The sequence below is a fragment of the Schistocerca serialis genome, chromosome 2, assembly GCF_023864345.2.
Source record: "Schistocerca serialis cubense isolate TAMUIC-IGC-003099 chromosome 2, iqSchSeri2.2, whole genome shotgun sequence".
Classification (NCBI taxonomy): domain Eukaryota; kingdom Metazoa; phylum Arthropoda; class Insecta; order Orthoptera; family Acrididae; genus Schistocerca; species Schistocerca serialis.
In genome coordinates this window covers 1,113,643,408-1,113,667,436 of record NC_064639.1, presented here as the reverse complement: position 1 = coordinate 1,113,667,436, position 24,029 = coordinate 1,113,643,408, and the positions used below count along the sequence as shown (strand labels likewise).

General features: G+C 44.0%; 1 non-coding gene across 1 annotated transcript; it reads right to left on the bottom strand.

Moving 5' to 3' along the window:
- Positions 1–2,197: 2,197 nt before the first annotated feature.
- On the bottom strand, positions 2,198–2,272 carry Trnas-gga (transfer RNA serine (anticodon GGA)). The gene has a single exon. It is a non-coding gene; the product is annotated as a tRNA-Ser (tRNA).
- Between the last annotated feature and the right edge of the window lie 21,757 nt (positions 2,273–24,029).

The following is a 24,029-nucleotide window of genomic DNA, read 5'->3' as shown; positions in this document are numbered from 1 at the left end:
TGTAGGTTGCAGTAAGTACTGGGAGATGAAGAAGCTTGCACAGGATGGAATAGCATGGAGAGCTGCATCAAACCAGTCTCAGGACTGAAGACCACAACAACAACAACGACTTTGTTAAAGTTAAGGTACAATCAGTGCCCCGCGACTTGCTGAAACTACAATTCCGGTTCGATCATCCCTTTATTGTCTTCTCTTACCTACTTTTGTCCCTTTAGCAATTTCACTGTGCAAGAATCCTACCCCTCTATTACTACCGCATTCGAACATGCCTTAATTTCCCCTCGGTAGCATTTTTACAGCTTTGTTTCTTCCACTTCTACATATCTTCACTCGTCTTTTGCAACTAATAACAGTCCCTGTGCTATTACAAATTTCTTCAACATTCACGCTTCACAGGATATGCATCAACTATGTATAATTTGTAACATGTCTGTTTCACATACAGGTATAGGAACATAGATGTAAATTTTGGCCCCATCAGTTCTCACAGACACTGTGGCTGCCTTGAAATAAAAAGGTAAGCTTTTGTGCTTGGGTCCTAAAACCACCCCAGCTGCGGCGATAGTTCCTTCCGTATTTTCCATAGGCTCTCTAAATACTGCTCTCGCAACAAGAAATGTATCCCTAGCTGTCCTCTTCCAGCCAGTTGCATAGCCTCCTGCAGTTCTGTTAGATTCTCTCATGCATTCCAAACATTATCTTCTACAGACTGCAACCGTTTTGTATTTAGTACGTGTCTAAGACTTCTACTTCTTTTTGTAGGTCCCTGATTCTGAATGACTACCTCTTCTGCAGATCTGGCATATCGCATTATTTCTCCAGTGAGTTGTCGTAGCAGTTCTGTGTTCCTCAATATTTTCCAATCTAATCATGTAATCTACATAGCGTACCAATTACTCACGGCTCTGTTTCCTTTTGCCCAGCGCATAACCTCTTCTACGGCTCATTCAGCCTTCAAATGTCTTCTTCATCAGCAGTGCCAAATATGTTTTCATAAATCGATCTCCAGCGTCGATCCCACCCCTCTTCTTTCGCCTATGTGGAATAGCTACCAGTATCTGGGTCATCTCACTCCTTAACTTTTCGTATACTCCATTTACTCTCTCACATTCCTCGGCACTTCCTTTGGGTACCCTGTAGCTTTCCGTTTCCTGGAAGAAATTGTCGAATGCTTCTTCCAAGCTTCTCACTTCGTTATGCATCTCCAGTTGGTAGGATACCACCTGTGTCATTCAGCGATGACTGGTGATCACTGAGTCTTCCTGCTTGGCGAACAGCACTCCCCCTCACAGGCGCTGGTTTCGCAACTCTCCCAACCCGACGATCAGTAATATAGCTATGAACTCCATCACCTCGCTTTCTCAGCTCCTCACCTGTGGGCACGAGTACCTATTACTTTCCCCCCCCCTTAAATACATTGCTGCTCCACACCTGTTTTATTAATTACACTGAATCTATGCTTAACCTAAAAAAAAAAATATAATGACTGTCTCCTAGACCTTAATCCATACTGGTTCTCCGTTACCGTTGCATTCACAACCTCTTATATATATTCGGATACCTTTCTCCTCACTTTCCCTCTCCAGTTCGCATGGTCTTTCACTGGAATGACTTCTGGACTGCTTTGAAAAGGTTCCATCCACCCTACATGCACAGCTGTCATTGTCGTCGGCAACTGAATGTTGACATTTACTGGTGATGTAGTCTCTACCACTTTGTACGGCCCTGGTACTTTACGAAAACCTTCTCTATCTTTCCTTTCGGCCTATGCGAAGTTTAAAGCATGACCCACTGTCCAGTCTCATACTTATTCCCTGCAGGTTTTTTTATTGAATGGACCTAAAACATTACTCCCCGGAAATTCGAATAGTGCTAATGCTTCAGGTAACCACAGCACTGGTACTCCTGTACAACACACATCCGATCTCTGTGCGCACTGTAGGCAGTTACGCACATGCTGGTCTACGTTTGTCTGCCTATTCCTCCACCAAAACCTTCCTGCTACTCTTCTGTTCATAGATCTGCAAGACTCCACGACCCTTTAGTACATGATCTTTAGTTTCTTGTAACAATCTACTCCTTAGCTTCACTTGTACAACTACCCGCAATCACAACTTGGTTTCTCTACATAGCAATTCATCCTGCATGCAGCTGTGACTATTTAAAGTACTGAAACTTCCTGGCAGATTAAAACTGTGTACTGGACCGAGACTCGAACTCGGGACCTTTGCCTTTCCCGGGCAAGTGCTCTACCAACTGAGCTATCCAAGCACGACTCACGCCCCGTCCTCACAGCTTTACATCTGCCAGTACCTCGCCTCCTACCTTCCAAAATTTACAGAAGCTCTCTTACGGGGCATGTGTCGTGCTTGGGTAGCTCAGATGGTAGAGCACTTGCCCGCGAAAGGCAAAGGTCCCGAGTTAGAGTCTCGGTCCAGCACACAGTTTTAATCTGCCACGAAGTTTCATATCAGCGCACACTCCACTGCAGAGCGAAAATCTCATTCTATTTAAAATACTGTTTACACTCGTCATCCATCGTCTGAGCAGTTTGCCATTCCTTATGCTGATTACCCCCAATATGTAATACTGCTACTTTTCTAATTAAGCCATCCACATTTCCGTGTCACTTCAATGGTTTATGTGTGACTTAGTCTCAATATCCATCGAGCCAACCTACTAGAACGGTCCTTTAACCCCAACTACCATTTTAATGCTGCTTGATATGTAGCTCTTTAAACTTTTTACTGTACAGGTAACATTTGCAAAAGTATTTCCATAAATAAGGCTTAACATCTCTTTCTCCGTTGTGCAATAACTTCTTTCTGCAGAATTAATTTACCTTGATGTGCAACCTACCGGTTCTTCAACACCTTCTACCTCTTGTAACAACACATAGCCAAGTACATGGTTTGATACATCACATGATAGAACAAAGAATCCGGAAACACTAATATCAGACTCGTTATTACAGCTTCGTTTAGTTCCTCAGAAGCATGCTGTCACTCTTCCGACCACACAATTTTAGTACCGGTTTCTAACAACTATATCGACGGTCTATCAACATCTCCAAATGCTTTCACAAACCGACGATCACAGTTCGCGACTCGTAAGAACGCTGGTAAATCCTTTACAGACTCTGGAACAGGAATTCACGTACAGGTCTGACTAATCTTGAGTCTGGTTAAAATGGCTCTGAGCACTATGGGACTCAACTGCTGTGGTCATTAGTCCCCTAGAACTTAGAACTACTTAAACCTAACTAACCTAAGGACATCACACACATCCATGCCCGAGGCAGGATTCGAACCTGCGACCGTAGCATCTTGAGTCTGTCTGAACCCTATCTTTACTAACGATGCTACTAGGTATGATACCTCTTCCATCACAAAATTATATATTTCTGTACTCAAAGTTAAGTTCGCTGCTCTTAACCTTAGGAATACTTCCTTTAATTAATCGCTGCATACTCTGTTCCACATCACTCCCATAGACAATTATGTCACTAAGCACTGCAGTGATTTTAAACTTCTAAGTACTTCGTGTAACAATCTCTGAAACGTTGCAGCTGCGTGTTTTAATCCGAATGGAATAGTCCTGAATTGTTTGTTTCCCCAGGATGCCGAAAACACTGTTTTGTATAGTTTCTGCGGTGCAACGTCTACCTGATGATAAGTACTCTTCAAATCCATTATTGAAAAATATTTCATTGCCCTAAATGGTCCAAGGTTTCGGTGACGTTTGGCAACGAGTATGAGTCCGTTATGGTTTTTATGGGGTCTCGCCCCCTCGTCTCTTGTTGGGTGCCTAAAGGATGCTGCTTTCTCGAATAGCTATACAATGATTCAAGCAAATCACATTAATGGTTCTGTTATTACAATGAACTACATTGACAATATTTAACTTTGGTCTACAATTTCATGTCGCAAGCTATTGGCGATATAGAAATAATCAGTGTCTTTCGCTATATAGAATGTCCATGCAAGTAATGGATATGGGTCTCCCACGTTCATATGCCTCTTCTAGTGCTGTCTTCTAGTCCGGGTGTCCTCCCCGATAGCTGAGTGGTGAGCGCGGCAGTCTGTCACACCAAGGGGCTTGGGTTCAATTCCCGGCTGTGTCGGAGATTTTCTCTGCTCAGGGACTGGGTGCTGTGTTGTCCTTATTATCATTTCATCATCATCACTGGAAGGCAACGGGATACCACTGGAATGGCTTCCCTAGACGCTCATGCGGTGGACCTCTCTAACGAGGCTTCCCCCATGACAAGACTTGGCGTAAGGCAGAACACAAAGTTAATTTCTAGTCCGGGCCTACTAGTGTCCGTCTTCTACTGTCGGCCGAGGCTGTCTGTAGCGCCGCTTATATTCTCTTCTTATAGAGGCCGCTCCTGTCGTGGTGCACACATAGAGTACCTATTGGCTGACGTCCTCTCACAGACTTCTCTGCTCTTGCGTTATCCAACAGTTTTCGCATTTAGACGTCTGTTCCATCCGTCGATATTTTTGGCTTGACAGCTACTAATGCCCCCCCCCCCCCCCATGCATTATTACTTTCTTCAGTTAATCCATCTTTTAGCTGTTGATCGATAAATTCCTCCAAAATTGGCTCCAAGCACTTAAGTGTTCTGTGTGGCTTCCTGTAGACGGATTATACATTTCCCTTTGGTTTTCAGTGCTATGCAACACGCAAAGCTGATAAAGACCCTTCTGGAAAAAATAAATCCTTAAAATCCAAAAGTAATGTTTAAAACAATTCCCTAATGCTTTCACTCCCTACTTTACATTCCCTCGTAATGCAGTTTCGATGGCGTCCGGCGATTGTCCGTGGCTGACACCTCACGCATCCCATTCTTCTTCCTACGGAATATCCATGTTAGTGATTAACGATTCCTTTGTTAGTAGTATGTCCTCTGCACTAATATAATGTATAAAAACAGATACCTTCTTTTCACTCATTATTTCTTCTGTGTGTGCAATACCTCTTTTAACTAAGCAACCCGCCTGAACTAATACTTTATTCTCTTCCAACGGCTTTACCACACACAAAATTTATAGTGGCAAGCTACGCTCAACACTGACCCAAACCGATTACCCAGCATCCTTAGGTGCAGAGTCATGCGAATCAAGTCTTTGTGTGCTCGTTCGCGGTTTAATCGGTTCGTCTTTCGCAACAAACTCCCCTCACGACATAGCGACACTGCAACGGCTTCAAGTAACTGGAACATTTTTTCGTCAGTTTCCACCCAATGTTGCCCAAAATCAATTATTACACGATGCTGTTGAAAGAAATCTAAACCTTGAATCATATCGTAGCCATCTCTCATGTGTGGCGCAATTGTTTAAATTGAACTGTATTCAGGCAAAAGTCTATGTCGACCGATTCCCATGGTGTGACACCTTTACCCCCACTCCACGCAACCTGTACCGAGGTGGATCCCATTGCATTTGTTTCGCCAGATAACTACTTGTGACTGTCACATGCGCCATTGCGGGAAGTAATGTCCTGCAGTCTATTTTTACTACTGTTCCTCTTATTGTACAATACATATCTGTATACGACTCTGTAGCATCCAATCTTACAGGGAATGACCGTAGGCGGACATGCGGTTCCCGCTGCCATTTAACAACTACATTATTCCCCGGCCCCCTATTTCTAAAATTGTTACTTCCTCTTACTTTGTTCGTACACTACTGACTATTAAAACTGCTACACCACGAAGATGACGTGCTATAGACGCGAAATTTAACCGACAGGAAGAAGATGCTGTGATATGCAAATGATTAGCTTTTCAGAGCATTCTCACAAGGTTGGCGCCGTTGGCGACACCTACAACGTGCTGACATGAGGAAAGTTTCCAACCGATTTCTCATACACAAACAGCAGTCGACCGGCGTTACCTGGTGAAACGTTGTTGTGATGCCTCGTGTAAGGAGGAGAAATGCGTACCATCATGTTTCCGACTTTGATAAAGGTCGGACTGTAGCCTATCACGATTGCGGTTTATCATATCGCGAGATTGCTGCTCGCGTTGGTCGAGATCCAACGACTGGTAGCAGAATATGGAATCGATGGATTCAGGAGGGTAATACGGAACGCCGTGCTGCATCCTAACGGCCAAGTATCACTAGCAGTCGAGTTGACAGGCATCTTATCCGCATGGTTGTAACGGATCGTGCAGCCACGTCTCGATCCCAGAGTCAACAGATGGGGACGTTCGCAAGACAACAACAATCTGCACAAACAGTTCGACGACGTTTGCAGCAGCATGGACAATGAGGTCGGAGACCATGGCTGCGGTTACCCTTGACGCTCCTTTACAGACAAGAGCGCCTGCGGTGGTATACTCATGACGAACCCGGGAGCACGAATGGCAAAATTTCATTTTTTCGGATGAATCCAGATTCTGTTTACAGCATCATGATGGTCGCATCCGTGTCTGGCGACATCGCGGTGAACGCACATTGGAAGCGTGTATTCGTCATTGCCATACTGGCGTATCACACAGCGTGATGGGTGGCGTTGATTACACGTCTCGTTCACCTCTTGTTGGCATTGACGGCGCTTTGAACAGTGGACATTACCTTTCAGATGTGTTACGAGCCGTGGCTATACCCTTCATTCGATCCCAGCGAAACCCTACATTTCAGCAGGATAATGAACGACCGCATGTTGCAGGTCCTGTATGGGCCTTTCTGGATACAGAAAATGTTCGACTACCGCGCTGGCCAGCACATGCGCCAGATCTCTCACCAATTGAAAACGTCTGGTCAATGGTGGCCAAGCAACTGGCTCGTCACAATACGCCAGTCACTACTCTTGATGAACTGTGGTATCGTGTTGAAGCTGCATGGGCAGCTGTACCTGAACACGCCATCCAAGCTCTGTTTGACTCAATGGCCAGGCGTATCAAGGCCGTTATTTCTGAGGATCTATGCACCCAAATTGCGTGAAAATGTAAACACATGTCAGTTCAAGTATAATATATCTGTCCAATGAATGCCCGTTTATCATCTGCATTTCTTTTTGGTGTAGGAATTTTAATGGCCAGTAGTGTATTACCCTGAGGTGGGCTACACTGCCTTCTTGCATGTCCCTTTGTGCATACCTGAAAAATTTCATATTAGCTACAAACAGTGTCCGTTTACCTTGCATTCCAGTCGACAAGTCGGTCTTCTCAGACTCTATAGATAACTGCACTGTCGTGAACAAAACCGTTGGACCCCATGTTCATATAAGTCTTGAAATTTCTGCGTGAAACCTTCTTAAAAAAGCACCGAGCATTACCGCTCAGCTTCCTGCCTGCAGCATCCTATTCTTATTCTTAGGTAAAGCGTTAATTTTCCGTAACATATCGGTAAATTGTTCCGTATTTCTCTTCGTTACTACTCCTAATTGCCGGACACGTTGGTCGAGCGGTTCTAGGAGCTTCAGCCCAGAATAGCTCAACTGCTGCGGTCGCAGCTTCGAATCCTGCCTCGGGCATGGATGTGTGTGATGTCTTTAGGTTGGTTAGGTTTAAGTAGTTCTAAGTTCTAGGGGACTGATGACTTCAGATGTTAAGTCCCATAGTGCTCAGAGCCATTTGAAGCATTTAAGGTACTTCTAATTGCTCCCTGTAGTGGCATGTTTTTGTTTCGTGTATCTCTGAATTAACCCTTCTTTAAATTCTTCGGATGTTGTGACTCCCTTAAGAGCTTCTGGATATACTACGTAAGTATTAGTTTCCCCTTCTATTATCAATTTTGCAACACTCAATAATTCCCTAGCAGACGGATCCTCCATCTCGACCAAATTTCCAAGGTCTCCCATAAAGGCCTGCACACCGTCAGGAAAAAGAGCAGTTAAAATTGCAATTGAGAAATCTAGCCCCGTTGTGACGATCGCGATTCTACCAGCCCATGACTTCTGCATTATTTTGTGTTAGTTTTGGTGGTGGTGGTGGTGGTGGTTAGTTTTTAACGTCCCGTCGACAACGAGGTCATTAGAGACGGAGCGCAAGCTCGGGTTAGGGAAGGATTGGGAAGGAAATCGGCTGTGCCCTTTCAAAGGAACCATCCCGGCATTTGTCTGAAACGATTTAGGGAAATCACGGAAAACCTAAATCAGGATGGCCGGAGACGGGATTGAACCGTCGTCCTCCCGAATGCGAGTCCAGTGTGCTAACCACTGCGCCACCTCGCTCGGTCTGTTAGTTTTGCTACCTTTTCTAAGAATATGAGTTTTGCTACCTTTTCTAAGAATATGTATACTACTTTCGACTCTAACACATTCTGCATATATGGTTCTGTACAAGCTTTGTTCTTGACAGCACTCATCTTGAGAATTGACATTCACGAGACAAGAACACAAAACTTAATTCTTACATCTAATCGTGAGCCGTCTCGACTCCCCCATTGACTAGCCATACACCCCTAACGATTACGTGTATAATTTTTTTACTGGAACTGATACTGTACACATCAACGAGTGGCTGTCAAGGTTGCACTCTGCACATCTATCAGGCGGTAAGCAATCGAGACTTCCATTGCTTCTAAAACTAGAGAAATCCACTGGTTGTTTACTCACAATAAAACCTATTATACGGATTGCACGACTGTCATACCTTTTCTCCATGACCAAAATACAGTCAAAATTTTTGGACTCGGTGTACTGTAGGTTGTTGGTTCAGATGTTGTTTTAAGAAGGCGACATCAGTGATTTGCTTTATACTATACACCAGTGTTAAATGACCCATGGATTGTCACTGGTAGAGAGTGAAATGATATGTCAGGATGACAGTATATTGGTTTAATTAACTTCTTTATTCTGAATCCCATCCATGGTACATCAGGAACAGCCTGGTGGCGGCGTGCAGTTGCCTCTCATGCGAAACAATAGACGTCCAGTATTGCTGACAGGACAAAGAGCAGGGCCGAATGTGATGTCACTTCAGTGCCACTGGCAGCAGCGTCTCCGGTTGCGGCCATGATTACAGTGCAGCAGCAGCGCTGACGATTCTGCAACCGCAGCCACGACCACCCTTCAGCGAGCCAGCGGCTCTCTCCTCTTGCGGCAGCTGCATTCGTGACTCTGAGCAGGCTGCGCTGTCCCGTGGTCGAACAACTGACCCCGTACTGCATACCAGGATGTTGCTGGGGGTGACACAGCCTCATGGTGATACTGTGATACTGAGACGAGAATATTGTAGTACACTAATGGCGGAGTACTTACATGCTCCGTACTATGTTCGTTTAAGGCTTAAGGGATCTATTCTAAACACTTTCATGCTGGCAAGTGTTCGCTCCCCGGTAGCTGAGTGGTCAGCGCGACAAAATGTCAATCCTAAGGGCCCGGGTTCGATTCCCGACTGGGTCAGAGATTTTCTCTGCTCAGGTACTGGGTGTTGTGTTGTCCTAGTCATCATCATTTCATCCCCATCGACGCGCAAGTCGCCGAAGTGGCGTCAACTCGAAAGACTTGCACCAGGCGAACTATCTACTCGACGTGAGGCCGTAGGCACACGGCATTTTATTTATGGCGGCAAGTGGGAAATACTTCCATCCTTCTGCTAGCGTATTGCAGCATCATCTCTTGCTATAAAGTGGCCAGCTGGCTCTGCTTCGTATCACACGTCGGCGTGTTTTGCTTTACAGCACATAACATATTAGCCTGCCGTTAGCTGACTCTGTTGTGACTCACTTCCGCTCTGGCGTTCTTTTTGACCGAACGTTGTCGATATGCTACTTTATTGTGGATTATTTACATCAGTTGAGATTAATACGTGTGTGTGTGTGTGTCAAAAAATGGCTCTGAGCACTATGGGACTCAACTGCTGAGGTCATTAGTCCCCTAGAACTTAGAACTAGTTAAACCTAACTAACCTAAGGACATCACAAACATCCATGCCCGAGGCAGGATTCGAACCTGCGACCGTAGCGGTCCTGCGGTTCCAGACTGCAGCGCCTTTAACCGCACGGCCACTTCGGCCGGCTGTGTGTGTGTGTGTGTGTGTGTGATTGCGCATGTGTGTATGTCGAAACAAGGTTATGTTCCTTTATTTATATATACACTGTAATACAAAGCAAACCAATGGCCTTGACACAGTGGTAACACCAGTTCCCGTCAGGTCGCCGAAGTTAAGCCCTGTTGGGCTTGTCTAGCACTTGGATGGGTCAACGTGCGAGTCTGCTCTGTGCTGTTGGCGAGGGAGGGGCACTCAGCCCTTACGAAGCCAATTGAGCAGCTACTTGACTGTGAAGTAGCGGCTTCCATCACGAAAACTTACAACGGCCAGGACAGTGGTTTGCTCACGACATGTCCCCGCCGCGCGGGATTAGCCGAGCGGTCAAGGGGCGCTGCACTCATGGACTGTACGGCTGGTCCCGGTGGAGGTTGAAGTCCTACCTCCGGCATGGGTGTGTGTGTTTGTCCTTAGGATAATTTAGGTTAAGTAGTGCGTAAGCTTAGGGACTGATGACCTTAGCAGTTAAGTCCCATAAGATTTCACACACTTTTTTTTTTGACATGTCCCCCTGTATCCGCTTCCGGTATCGCCAAAGGGCTCAGGATAAAGAGACAGCCAGTCGGTACCATTGGGCCTCCGTGCCCTGTTCAGACGATGATAAAAGAAATCTGGAAACAACACGATCAAGTAGTGCGTTGCATTGGTTAAGACACTGGACTTAGGCAGAGTTTCACTGCCCATCTGTGAAAAATGGAAAATGAATGGATGTACGGTCCTTGCCCCTGTTTGAGTGTATTGATTCCAAGTCTGATAAGACAGTAAATGCTACTGTACCTTCTTCTTGGTTGGTAAATGCTACTGTGCCTTCCTCTTCGTTCAACTGCGTTTCTAGGTAAAGGATAAAAAAATCAATGCGTACCTAAATTGATGACTTCAGGCATAGCTTCACAGTTAGTCAGCAATATAATTGCAGATCCACCTTAAAAAATTGTGAAGTAGTATTATGCCATAAATTTTCTTACTACGTCCTTAATAAAGAATCAACGCATTTATTTTCAGGATATAGCCGTTGCTGTTATCTTTCACTTCTACAGGCAAGGAAACACAGGAACACAACACATTAGATAACTGAAAGTTAAGCAATAGTGTGTTGGATTGGTTTTGTTTCAGTTGTGGCAAGCTTTTAGAAATATTTTTCGCGTTAGAATAAATTTATATTTATCTGCCTCTATGGTTACCTTACAAGGTGTAATAGGTGTAAAAGGGTTCTCTACGTAGTGAAAGGCCATTTAGGAAAATTGTATTAACTTTGTTAAAAAAAATGGTTCAAATGGCTCTGAGCACTATGGGACTTAACTGCTATGGTCATCAGTCCCCTAGAACCTAGAACTACTCAAATCTAACTAACTTAAGGACATCACACACATCCATGCCCGAGGCAGGATTCGAAACTGCGACCCTAGTGGTCACGCGGTTCCAGACTGTAGCGCCTAGAACCGCTCGGCCTCTCCGGCCGGCCTATTAACCTTGTGTTCGCGTTTCGTTGACCTACTCGTTATGAATAGCATTAACGCAGCTTGGACGCAGATGTAGAAGAAACGTGCAGTCGGATTTCGTAAAGGGGCTATTGCAGGGTAAATGTGAATCGAGCACGGGAAGCAACGGGAAAGTAAATGAGCATTTCATGCAAATATTTCAATGCAGCCACTATCGAGAGCGAGTAAAATGCCGTACCAGCCAACACAACTGTATTTCTATACGGCAAACGTATTTTAAGGGCGTCGAGTGCCTTGGTCTATGCAATATATGCGATGTTGACACTGTCCAGTGCAGAGACATGTTTGCGTGCTATGACAGTACTGTACGTCAAGTGTAAGCCTCAAAGCTGCAGAAATCGTTTGATGCGTTTTCTGATTAATGCGTCCTTCCGCATCAACCAGCTCACAGCCCCCTCAGTGTTTGTGCTAGCTTACTTAGGACCTGTGGAAAACCGCTCCACCCGCATAAACAAGCAAACCGTCACTGCCTTTCTACAGTGCACATTCCACAATTTCCCAAAGACGTACAGCAGCATACCAGAAGCAAACTCTAACAGCGAGAAGGATCCCATTCCAGAGGATATAGGTGATTCATTTTTCTTTTATTGAAATGTGCTGTTGGTGTTAGTTACATTAAATTCATTTTGTGCGCTAAGGATACCAGTTTCACCGTCACAACTTATCCAAAGATCTTGCCGAGAATATTATGTCCCTACCTAACGACTTCGATCCAGTCATTTACGAGCGAGCGGGAGTGTCAATAAAGTAAAGCAAAAGGAAATCCGCAGTGTTGAATTCCACTTCTACGTTATTATTCACACAAGAGGATAGCAAAAACACACGGAAGTTTGACAGTCGCACGGACTCCTTTACGGAGAAAATGGTAATAGGCATCTATGTCGTAGGGAATTAACTGAAAAAAGTTGAAAACAAATAAGTCACCAAGTCCGGATGCAGTTTCAGTTCGGTGTTAGAGAGAGTACTTTACTGCAATGGCTCCTTTAGTTAGCTTGTATTTATCGCACGCAATGCTTTCTCCAAGCGCAAGGTCACAAAATGACCTGTGCATAAGAAGGCTACAAGAAAGGACCCGCGAAATCTTTAACATCGGTTTGCTGCAAAATTCAGTCAAAATATAATAAATTTCGTTAAAATAGAAGACCTTTTGTTCACAAATCAGCACGGATTTAGAGAGTCTCGTTCGTGCGAAACTCAACTTGCCCTTTTGTCAGATAATACCTTGTGAAACATGGACGAACGGCAACTGGCAAATGCCATATTCTTAGGTTTTCGTAACATGACACGGTGCCCCACTGCAAACTGTCAACGACGGAAGGAGCATACAGATAAGTTTCCAAGATATATGAGTGACTCGAAGACTTTTTAAGGGTCAGAACCCAGTACGTTGCCATTCACGGCAAGTTTTATCTGATTCAACGGTTTCGTCGTGATTACTGCAGGGGAGAGTTACAGGACCTCTCTTGGTCTCTGTATAAGTAAAACATCTGACGGACAGGCTGAGGAGCAATGGGCGGTTGTCCTCTGACGAAGAAGAGGTGTACGGGATAGGATAGTTTTTGAGCTATGGTAGGTGGATATAATATGAATTAGATAGAATTTCTAGTGGTGTGGTGAATGACAAGTTGGTTTAAACGTACAAAAGCTAAGTCAATGCAGATAAGTAATAAAAACATTAATGTAATGTTCTAATAACTTTAGTAATATGCTGTTTGATACAGTCATGCCATTTAAATATCTAGGCAAAACGCTGCAAAACAGTATGAAACGTAAGGAGCAGGAGATAATTATAACAGTCAAAGGAAATGCTCCACTTCGTTGTACTTGGAGAATGTTGGGAAAGTGAAGCTAACCAATAAAGGGGAGACATATAGAGAGTGAATATTGCTGTTGTGGTCTTCAGTCCAGAGACTGGTTTCATGCAGCTTTCCATACTACTCCATCCTGTGCAAGCTTCTTCATTTCTCATTACATACTGCAACCTACATCTTTCTGAATCTGGTTGGTGTATTTATCTCTAGGTCTTCCTCTACGATCTTTACCCTCCACGCTTCCCTTCAATACTAAATTGGTGATCCCTTGATGCCTCAGAATATGTCCAACCAAGCTATCCCTTCTTCTAGTCATGTTGTGCCACAAATTTCTCTTCTTACCAATTCTATGCAATATCTCCTCATTAGTTTTGTGATACTGAACCTACGACTTTTGTAAGAAAATAGATTACGAAAAGGCAAACCTACGTTTATAGCATTTGTATACCTAGAGAAAGCTTTGGACAATGTTGACTGGAATACTCTCTTTCAAATTCTGAATGTTGCAGGGGTAAAATACAGGGAGCGAAAGGCTATTTACTATTTGTACAGAAACTAGATGGCAGTTGTAAGAGTCGAGGGGTATGAAAGGGAAGCAATAGTTTGGAAGGGAGTGAGACAGGGTTGTAGCCTCTCCCGGATGTTATTCAATCCGTATATTGAGCAAGCAGTAAAGAAAACAAAAGAAAAATTCGGAGTAGGTATTAAAATCCATGGAGAAGAAACAAGAACTTTGAGGTTCGCTGATGACATTGTAATTCTGTCAGAAACAGCAAAGGACCTGGAAGGGCAACTGAACGGAATGGACTGTGTCTTGAATGGAGGATATAAGACGAACATCAACAAAAGCAAAACGAGGATGATGGAATGTAGTCGAATTAAGTCGGGTGATGCTGAGGGAACTAGATTAGGAAATGAGACACTTAAAGTAGTAAAGGAGTTTTGCTATTTGGGGAGCAAAATACCTGATGATGGTCGAAGTAGAGAGGATATAAAATGTAGACTGTCAATGGCAAGGAAAGCGTTTCTGGGGAAGAGAAATTTGTTAACATCGAGTATACATTTAAGTGTCAGGAAGTCGTTTCTGGAAGTATTTGTATGGAAGCGAAACGTGGACGATAAATAGTTTAGACAAGAAGAGAATATTTCGAAATGTGGTGCTACAGAAGAATGCTGAAGTTTAGATGGGTAGATCACAAAACAAATGAGGAGATGTTGCATTGAATTGGGAAGAAGAGAAATTTGTGGCACAACATGACTAGAAGAAGGGATAGCTTGGTAGGACATATTCTGAGGCATCAAGGGATCACCAATTTAGAAGGGAAGCGTGGAGGGTAAAGATCGTAGAGGGAGACCTAGAGATAAATACACCAACCAGATTCAGAAAGATGTAGGTTGCAGTATGTAATGAGAAATGAAGAAGCTTGCACAGGATGGAATAGCATGGAAAGCTGCATGATACCAGTCTCTGGACTGAAGACCACAACAATAATATAGAGCATTAGTGCAACCATTACGTGAGTACTGCTCGAGTGTTTAGTATCTCCACCAGATCACATTAAAGGAAGACATCAAAGCAATTGAAAACAGCGCTGCTAAATTTGTTATCTCTATGATCGATCAGCAGCCAGGTATTACGAAAATTTTTCGTAAATTCAATTTGGAATCGGTGGAGGTAAGAAATCGTTCTTTTTGCGGAACAATTCTGAGAAAATTTAGAGAACCGTTATTTAAAGCAGATCGTAAAACGGTGCTCCTGCCACCACATACAATCAACGTACGAGCCAAGAAGATAAAAGAATTTAGGGCCTGTAGGGAGGCTTAAAATCGGCAATTTGCCGTCGGTCCAGAATGAAATCTTCACTCTGCAGCGGATTGTGCGCTGATATGAAACTCCCTGGCAGATTAAAACTGTGTGCCGGACCGAGACTCGAACTCGGGACCTTTGCCTTTCGCGGGCAGGTGCTCTACCAACTGAGCTACCCAAGCACGACTCACGCCCCATCCTCACAGCTTTACTTCTGCCAGTACCTCGTCTCCTACCTTCCAAACTTTTCCCCTCGGTCTTACAGATAAGAGCACGACATGCAGGTATATTGTTAAACTTAGCTATTCCTCAATGTATCATCTGAGGAGACATACCGTCTGACACTCTTCCATCGGCCAATATACATGTATTTAGAAAGCACCATTGCCTTTCCATCGTGCCAAACGTCGTCTCCTTGTAACACCTATAAAGTGACAATTCTGTCGTGGCACGCAAAAATCTTTTAATGATTTACACATTGAAGAAACATCATTCTTTAAAGTTACGATGAAAGATTTCCAATCAATTTTGGTACTGAACCAGTACACGCTTAGAAGGTCTACAACCCGTCGTCACATGTGGTACAAACCAATAGTTACAACCCTTGCATCCACTTGCTTTTACTTTGAAAGATACGTACAGTTTCAGTGAAAAGTCGTCCTTTCTTTATCCATCCGCAAAGCTGCAACAGTCGCAGGGGGTTAAACAGATTTCTCGTATCAAGCAGACGCATTACCAGATGTTTCTCTGACAAGTGATTTTACTGAAGCCGACGTGCTCCACCTTTTACTGTACAGTGACTTACGTAAAATCTGTGTAGACGTAGGTGCATTACCACTCACCGTCCATCAAAGCCGGCAAAGATTCATTATACCATGGAATTGTGAAGAGGAATCTATAGCACTTTGAGTTGGCTTGGGTTGTTTGGGGGGAAGAGACCAAACAGGGAGGTCATAGATCTCATCGGATTAGAGAAGGATGGGAAAGGAAGTCGGCCGTGCCCTTTCGAAGGAACCATCCTGGCATTTGAATGGAGCGATTTAGGGAAATCGCAGAAGGGCCGGACGAGGGATAGAACCGTCGTCCTCCCGAATGCGAGTCCAGTGCGCTAACCACCGAGCCACCTCGCTCGCTGTAGCACCTTAATAGCCTGTGAGTTTTTATCTAGACAGAGACATTCAGCGGACCTGTGTATAGAAGCACTCTTGCGAATACCAACAAACGAGAGGCAGTATAGAATGACGTACCATTTAAAGACCTACAAGAATTGTAATCGCAGTTGCGAATAAATACAATAATCAGCTGCATAATGGAATGACGATAATGAAAGTTTGTGCCCGACCGGGACTCGAAGCCGGATTTCGCGCTTACTACAAGCGTCGCCTTACTACTTTTTTCCATCTTTTTTTTACAGTAAGAAAATGCTGTTGTTGGGGTTTGAACCTGGCATCCTTGCATTTTTATTATTATTATTAATAAGGAAGACACAGAAACTTCTAGAAAACGAAAGGAAGGAAAAGGCTTTTGGAATTCTTTTTTTTATCTTTATTTTTTTATACAAATGCATAAAGGAAAGCCGTTCCTATTCGGCTACACAACCAGAATAACAGAAAGTCGTCCCGTTACGACATAAGGATACTCCATACTATAGCCCGCTGCGAATTTTTCGATGACTGTCGTCTCATTTCTGTGTTGTTTCCGTTGTTTGTTCAATCTAATAAAAAAAGAAACTGGAGAGAGGTGGGATCGTTATCTTCTCAGCCCGCAGCTCGTGGTCGTGCCGTAGCGTTCTCGCTTCCCGCGCCTGGGTTCCCGGGTTCGATTCCCAGCGGGGTTAGGATTTTCTCTGCCTCGTGATGACTGAGTGTTGTGTGATGTCCTTAGATTAGTTAGGTTTAGGTAGTTCTAAGTTCTAGGGGACTGATAACCATAAATGTTAAGTCCCATAGTGCTCAGAGCCATTTGAACCATTTATCTTCTCATGTCATCGATAATCCAGCTGCGAGGCGGATTATGGAATGCGCTCCAAAGAAAATCATAAAAATATTGCATGTATTTAGGATTCTTGACGATCGCGCAACTCGTTCGTTGAGGTAATACCAAAAGTCGGATACTGTCTTTTTGCCATTACCGAACAGGTAGTGAACAGCGTGGTCGCTAATCCACGTCACAGAGTTCGTTTTTGTTCTTGGGAAATACATCTCATCGGCGAAAAGACGTGATCGCGTAGTTATCCTGTCGGGAGTCTTGCGTGTGAGAAAAGCTAATATCTGACGCACCAACTACCAAACGTCCTTTGCCGACCCGCACTCAAAACAATGTTCATCCGTGTCAATCACTTGGCATGTGGCACACAAGGGTGAATCAGCGAAGTGGATGTGATGTAGGCGGGACTGGCACAACTGTTTCCCATTAACAGTTGCGTACCATGCAGGTTGCACGTGAGTATCATGGGTGGTGGCATTCACTGCCTGTCACACAGCGCGCCACTTTGTAGTGAGGTGTTTGCTTTCAATCACATTCGGCGGCCTGTTCAGTTGCATGGTAGCATATATCGCCCTCTTGATCATCAAGCATGTGGATAGTAGTGCAGTATGGATGTAGCTTAATTCAAGGAAGAATTGGCTAATGTAGAAGAAAGGTACTGGGATGTCCGATATCATCACAGGGGGTGCGAGTGAGATTGGTCATAAGGCTTCCAGTAAGAGACTTGTGAGGCACGTCGAGCTTTGAATCATCTAGCTACCGGTGCACGGCTCACAGCCACAGCCAACCTTTATATGTCGTCAGCCATATGTCTACAATCTGCACTCGTACATCCTTATGTATTTTCCTGTACACGGGAGACAGTTTACTTGAACTTCGCTTGCCCGCTGACGGCGGATAAATACGATATTTTAGCAAGTCCGAAGGAGCTTTGCATGGTAATTGGTGACAACACAGGCGGTGTAGTGACGTATTTAAAGACCTAATGGCATTGTGCAGAAAGCGACCGTATCACAACAGACGTTACGATGCAAGCGAGCTGACAGCGAACATTTACGAGGTCGTGCTGAAACGTAATCACACCGCATTTTTTATGTGAAAACTCTAAGATTTTTAAATGAAACGAACTTTATTAACATTCTACATTCCTCTGCCGCTAGATGGTGGTGGTGGTGTGTTGGGGCTTATGGGCGCTCAACATCGTGGTCATCAGCGCCCTGACACACATTAAAAGGAACGAATGTGGACAGACCTAAGAAAACTAAAGCACACACTCAAACAAAGCAGGAAAAGAAGGAAAATGCTACCTAAGAAAGTAAAATCTACGGAAAGGGGAAACATAGCAACAAGAATGTCACAGGAAATTGTTATTGGCTGGCCACTTACATAAAATATGGGCGAGCCTGTCCCACAGTGAGCAAATTAAAATCCTCTCCCTAAAATCTTTGTAAAAACATTTGACAGGGCACAGAACCTTAAAGCTTTAACCACATTCGTCCGAGTGTTGCCTAAAAGAGATGGCAGGTCCGCTGGCATGTCAGCCGCGACCGGCTGGTCAGAAAATAAAACGCAATCCAATAAAACGTGGCGCACAGTGACCTGGACGCCGCAAGCACCACACATTGGAGGGTCCTCTCGCCGGAGCAGGAAGCCGTGCGTCATAGGGCTGTGGCCTATTCGAAGTCGAGTGAGGAGAACCTCGTCCCGTCGATGGGGCTGAAAGGAAGTACACCACACACGCGTTGTGGGCTTGACTATACGGAGCTTATTGTCAGTCACTTCCAGCCACTCATCCTCCCACCGACGCATGTCCCGTGAGCTCAACAGCGAGGTGAGTGCGTGCAAGGGGATAGCACACTGAGATACTTGTGGGGCGAGACACGCCTCCTTGGCTGCGAGATCTGCCCTTTCATTCCCAGCAATGCCAACATGCCCCGGAACCCAGAAGAAAGCTACAACCTTCCCCAGTCGCTGTAGTCGGAGGAGGGCATCCTGGATGGTCTGGACAATTTTGTCTGCCGTATACAAACGTTGCAATGAGTGAAGGGCAGTGAGTGAATCGGAACAAACAAGAAATTTAGACGAGGAAGAATGTCTCATGTGCTCCAGTGCCCGCAAGATCGCAAAAAATTCTGCATCAAAGACAGTAAAAGTCTGAGGCAGTCGGACCTTGAGGACACGATATGGAAAAACAACTGAGCAACCAACAGAATCCCCTTGTTTCGACCCATCCGTAAAAACAGCTACATAGTCGTGGTGCTCAGATAAAATGTCAAAAAATGCTGCATTAAAAACGGTGGCAGGAGTGCAATCTCTCTTGCTGCTAGAGAATTGCGAATTGTAGCGTGCAACATGAAGGTGTGTAACGTAGCTTTCTCAGTGCGTCAGAAACTGCGTTCTGTAATCGGGTTTTGCATTCGAAGAGTTCTTCCGCACATAGAGTACCCTCTCCTTCAGCGTGACACAGCCAGACTACACAGGAGTGCTGCGATATCTGCAACCATCCGAAGCCTTACGTCTACTTTCATCTATCATCCACCATAAGCTCCAGAATTGGCCTCACACGATTTCAAACTGTTTCCTAAATTTAAAGAACAACTTCGAGGACTTCACATTAGTAGTCATGAAGCGGTGTATGCTGAGCTAACATTGTGGCTGCGTCAACAAAGTCGAACATTCTACGTTAACGAAATCAACAAATTGGTCTCTCGTAGAGAAAAATGTGTTCATGCCACGGTGACTATGTTCTGTAAAAAATATGTAGACGTAGAGAATAAAGATGTAAAATGTTAACAGAGCTCAAAAAAGAAAATAATAATAAAACACTTTTCAAGTCTTCACATCCAAAAGTCCGAAGCATTGCTTTTCAGCATTCCGTCTGATGTCACTGAGTTCCTGGAAACTTTCGTCCCGTTATTCTTACAACATAGTCTTCATCATGACAATGGAGTTGTAATCAACTCTCGCGTGAATTTCTGTATCCTTACTGTTATTGATCAACTACTTCACATCTTTTGTAAGTGTACGTTGTCGCACTAGTTCTGTTGTTTAACAATGTTTGTCGTAGAGTGTACAATACATTTAATGATCACAGCTTACTGCTGAAACCATATCAGTTCATGGCACAAAGACATCAGTACAAATACGTCACGTAAATTTTGTAAGCCAATCTTAGTACATTCGAGAGTCAACCAGTGGCATCTAGCGTGAAATTGTTGTTGAGATGTTAACGTATTACATTCTTATCTTCCTCCAAAACATTCGAGTATTAAGTAATACTATCTCCCGTTGCAGTAGACACATTTATGACATACCGTCAGTCACACACTATAGTACTTTACATACACCAACATAAATTACAATGAAATGAATACCCCTAGCTGCATACAGGCGCTGATATAAGTCAAAAGGGACAGTTGAAAATGTGTGCCACGACCGGGACTCGAACCCGGGATCTCCTGCTTACATGGCAAACGCTCTATCCATCCTTTTTTTCATCTCATTTTGTTCTAGATTTTTCGTTGTATATGTTTGGGGCGGACGTCTCACGACTCCCGTTCAGGTTGTTCTTTGATCCGTTCACTCAGTTTTTCTTATTACAGAGGGTAGCTAACCCTCTGATCGAACACACTGAGCTACCGTGCCGGCTCCATCTAAGCCACCGAGGACATAGAGGATAATGCGACTCCCGTGAGACCCATATTCGCAACTTACTGTCCCGTACTATATTCATAGTACCCCTGCCCGTTATACTCATTAATCGCGGCTTTACTGACGATTCCCGCAAGAGTTCGGGCACTGTTTGTGCATCCGTACAGAAGAAGATGGACAAATGGCCGCTGAGCCTTAACTATATATACATGAAGATGGTATCTGTCCTCTCATACATTTCCGAAAGAACAGATACCATCTTCATATACACTAACATAAATGCTTGTTCGTATCTAATAATGTATGCATGCTGTACGTTATATGTTAACCGGGGACCTACAAACGACGGAGAGGCTCCGTCCTCGCCGCAGCCGCCGCAGCCCACGACGACTATCGCAGTCCACTTACCCCTCCGCCGCCCCACACCGAACCCAGGGTTATTGTGCGATTCGGCCCCCGGTGGACCCCCCCCCCCCCCCCCCTGGGAACGTCTCACACCAGACGATTGTAGCCCCTACGTTTGCGTGGAAGAGTAATGGTGGTGTACGTGCAGAACTTGTTTGCGCAGCATTCGCCGACATAGTGCAACTGAGGCGGAATAAGGGCAACCAGCACGCATTCGCCGAGCCAGGTGGAAAACCGCCTAAAATCTATCCACAGATTGGCCGGCTCAGAGTGCAGAAAGTTGAAATAAGCAGTTCTCATAAAATGCAAAGATCAGCATATTCCTCAAACTGGGGAACTATCAAGAATGGGGTTCCACAAGGGTCGGTCTGGGGTCCTTTGTTGTTCTTAATATATATTAATTACTTGCCATTCTATATTCATGAAGAACCAAAGTTAGTTCTCTTTGCTGATGATACAAGTATAGTAATCACACCTGACAAACAAGAATTAAATGATGAAATTGTCAATAATGTCTTTCAGATAATTACTAAGTGGTTCCTTGTAAATGGACTCTCACTGAATTTTGATAAGACACAGTACATACAGTTCCGTACAGTAAATGGTATGACGCCATTCATAAATATAGACCTTAATCAGAAGCATATAGCTAAGGTAGAATATTCAAAATTTTTAGGTGTGTCCATTGATGAGAGATTAAATTGGTAGAAACACATTGATGATCTGCTGAAACGTTTGAGTTCAGCTACTTATGCTATTGGGTTATTGCAAATTTTGGTGATAAACATCTTAGTAAATTAGCTTACTACGCCTATTTTCACTCACTGCTTGCATATGGCATCATATTTTGGGGTAATTCATCACTGATGAGTAAAGTATTTATTGCACAAAAGCGTGTAATCAGAATAATAGCTGGAGTCCACCCAAGATCATCCTGCAGACATTTATTTAAGGATCTAGAGATATTCACAGTAGCTTCTCAGTATATATACTCTCTTATGAAATTCGTTATTAACAACCAAACCCAATTCAAAGTAATAGCAGTGTGCATAACTACAATGCTAGGAGAAAGGATGGTCTTCACTATTCAAGATTAAATCTAACTTTGACACAGAAAGGGGTGAATTGTACTGCCACTTAAGTCTTTGGTCACTTATCAAGTAGTATCAAAAGTCTGACAGATAACCAACAAGTATTTAAGAAGAAATTAAGAGAATTTATGAATTACAGCTCCTTCTATTCCATAGAGGAATTTTTTGATATAAATTAAGAAAAAAAAGAAAAAGCCAAACAAAAACATAATAAAAAAAGTTGTTATATTAACTAAATTATGTTGTTAAATTAACTTAATTATGTCATGTATTGGAAAATTTGACCCGTTCCACATCATTACGAAATATCGTATTCATGATACATGGAACTAGTATTAATCTAATCTAATCTACCGGACCTCGACACAAGTCCGTCGAGTGGATTCGTGCCGGGGACCAGGCGCTCCTTCTCACTTCTAATAATGGAAATCATAGATTTCATGTGATTATTATCGGCCTTCGACGAGGTCCACGCAGCTGCGATCGCTGTATTAAATGACGCTGTTTTCCATATTGCAGTTGTATGCGTACTTCTGCATTCATTCGGCTACTCCATTTGATCACAGCGGGCGGGAGATAAACTGTCGACCACGGGCTCGACTGGGCGCATGCGCGAACGTCGGCCCAACTCCAGGACGCAGCGCGGCTCGGTTCGTTGTGGCAGTGCACGCGGAACCGTGCGACTCCGTGCATCACTGCCCAGGGTTGCCTCCGCCACACGCAGGCGCAGGTAGGGTACGCAACCCGCGTCACTACTCCACCTGCTCTCTGTCGTACCTTGCGGATGCACTGCCATTGCGTAGGGAATAAGCTGCGGGAAACTCAAACTTACCACAGAAGCTCTCATTGTTTCACCACGTCAAAGCAAAAAATAATCTACGATTCGGCGTTTCGGCATCTGACGTCGGCAAACTTCATTTAGGTGATGACTGTACAGTTATCCTGATGGACACCTGCAATATTAGCCGCAGGGACTGCAGCTATCACTCGTTCAGTTATTACTATTTACATTTTCGCATGTTTTCAAATTATTCTCTTCTTAAACGTTTAATGCTGAACATGTATTCCTGACACTTATTTCACTGACCTTTCGGCCATCGTTAGATCGAGGAGTAGTCAACGTAATTTTTGGCTACGGCTCGAAACAGTAGTTCATACTCTAGAAGTTGACGACGCGAACTACAGCGCCATGCATCAAATAGTCCATTTCCACTGGTGTGAAACAGACTCCATACATTTTCCTGCTAAGGATGTACATAAAGAGTCGACTGAATAACACTTTTTACCAAACCCGTATAGATTTTCACGTAACCAATTCCTCTTTTTCTAACTGCTATTTTAGTGTTCTCCGTATTTCAATAGTTTCATTAGATCCCACATGCACCTGTACGTATATTATTTATCATCCCTCTGTTCACAAAAGGCTTCATTGCAGAAACACACTGAGTGATGAGTTTTACAGAGACTGAAAGAGATGCTTCAGCGAAAGGCCGGCCATCTAGAATCAGATTCCCAGTGGTTTCCCTATATCGCTTAAGGCATGTGCCAGGATGGGTCCTTCACCATGGACACAGCCAGTTTACTTCTCCAGCGTTCCCAAACTTCCCATTAAGAAACATGGTAACACAAATTCCACCTTAAGTGCTTGAACAATAAATCTTAGTCTTTTTGACTTTTCCCACCACTGTTTAAGAAATAAAAACTTAATCTCCCTTGGCGCATGCAGTATAGTAAATCAGTAACTACAAACTATCGAGAATGTAGCCTAGTGTATGA